Raw genomic sequence first — 1,845 nt, 5'->3', positions numbered from 1 at the left:
AAAAACACACAGCAGATGAAGGAGCAAGGTAAAAACCCAACAGACCTAACAAATGAAGAGGAAATAGGCAATCTACCTGAAAAAGAATTCACAGTACTGATAGGAAAGATAATGCAAAATCTTGGAAATAGAATAGAGAAAATGCAAGAAACATTTAACAAGGACCTAGAAGAACTAAAGAGGAAACAAGCAATGATGAACAACACAATAAATGAAATTTAAAAATACTCTAGAAGGGATCAATAGCAGAATAACTGAGGCAGAAGAACGGATAAGTGACCTGGAAGATAAAATAGTGGAAATAACTACTGCAGAGCAGAATAAACAAAAAATAATGAAAAGAACTGAGGACAGTCTCAGAGACCTCTGGGACAACATTAAATGCGCCAACATTAGAATTATAGGGGTCCCAGAAGAAGAAGAGAAAAAGAAAGGGACTGAGAAAACATTTAAAGAGATTATAGTTGAAAACGTCCCTAATATGGGAAAGGAAATAGTTAATTAAGTCCAGGAAGCAGAGAGTCCCATACAGGATAAATCCAAGGAGAAACATGCCAAGACACATATTAATCAAACTATCAAAAAAAAATACAAAGAAAACATATTAAAAGCAGCAAGGGAAAAACAACATATAACACACAAGGGAATCCCCATAAGGTTAACAGCTGATCTTTCAGCAGAAACTCTGCAAGCCAGAAGGGAGTGGCAGGACATATTTAAAGTGATGAAGGAGAAAAACCTACAACCAATATTACTCTACCCAGCAAGGATCTCATTCAGATTTGATGTAGAAATTAAAACCTTTACAGAAAAGCAAAAGCTGAGAGAGTTCAGCACCACCAAACCAGCTTTACAACAAATACTAAAGGAACTTCTCTAGGCAAGAAACACAAGAGAAGGAAAAGACCTACAATAACAAACCCAAAACAATTAAGTAAATGGGAATAGGAATATACATATGGATAATTACTTAAAATGTAAATGGATTAAATGCTCCCACCAAAAGACACAGACTGGCTGAATGGATAAAAAAACAAGACCCGTATATATGATGTCTACAGCAGACCCACTTCAGACCTAGGGAGAAGAAGATATAGCAATTGTAAATATTTATGCACTCAACATAGGAGCACCTCAATACATAAGGCAAATACTAACAGCCATAAAAGGGGAAATCGACAGTAACACAATCATAGTAGGGGACTTTAACACCCCACTTTCACCAATGGACAGATCATCCAAAATGAAAATAAATAAGGAAACACAAGCTTTAAATGATACATTAAACAAGATGGACTTAATTGATACTTAGAGGACATTCCATCCCAAAACAACAGAATACACATTTTCCTAAAGTGTCATGGAACATTCTCCAGGATAGATCATATCTTGGGTCACAATCTAGCCTTGGTAAATTTAAGAAAATTGAAATCATATCAAGTATCTTTTCTGACTACAATGCTATGAGACTAGATATCAATTACAGGAAAAGATCTGTAAAAAATACAAACACATGGAGGCTAAACAATACACTACTTAATGAAGAAGTGATCACTGATGAAATCAAAGAGGAAATCAAAAAATACCTAGAAACAAATGACAATGGAAACACGACGACCCAAAACCTATCGGATGCAGCAAAAGCAGTTCTAAGAGGGAAGTTTAAAGCAATACAATCCTACCTTAAGAAACAGGAAAAATTTCAAATAAACAACTTAACCTTGCACCTAAAGCAATTAGAGAAAGAAGAACAAAAAACGCCCAAAGTTAGCAGAAGGAAAGAAATCATAAAGATCAGATCAGAAATAAATGAAAAAGAAATGAAGGAGACGATAGCAAAGATCA

General features: G+C 34.9%; 1 protein-coding gene across 1 annotated transcript in view; it reads right to left on the bottom strand.

Annotated features, from left to right (window-relative positions):
* The window catches only part of VAV3 (vav guanine nucleotide exchange factor 3), a 423,978-nt gene that overhangs the window by 78,816 nt on the left and 343,317 nt on the right, over nt 1–1,845 (bottom strand). The gene's annotated exons all lie outside the window — the stretch shown is intronic.

The sequence above is a fragment of the Physeter macrocephalus genome, chromosome 4, assembly GCF_002837175.3.
Source record: "Physeter macrocephalus isolate SW-GA chromosome 4, ASM283717v5, whole genome shotgun sequence".
Taxonomy (NCBI): Eukaryota; Metazoa; Chordata; class Mammalia; order Artiodactyla; family Physeteridae; genus Physeter; species Physeter macrocephalus.
Note: the sequence above shows the minus strand (reverse complement) of the source record. Positions and strands in the feature narration are given on the sequence as shown.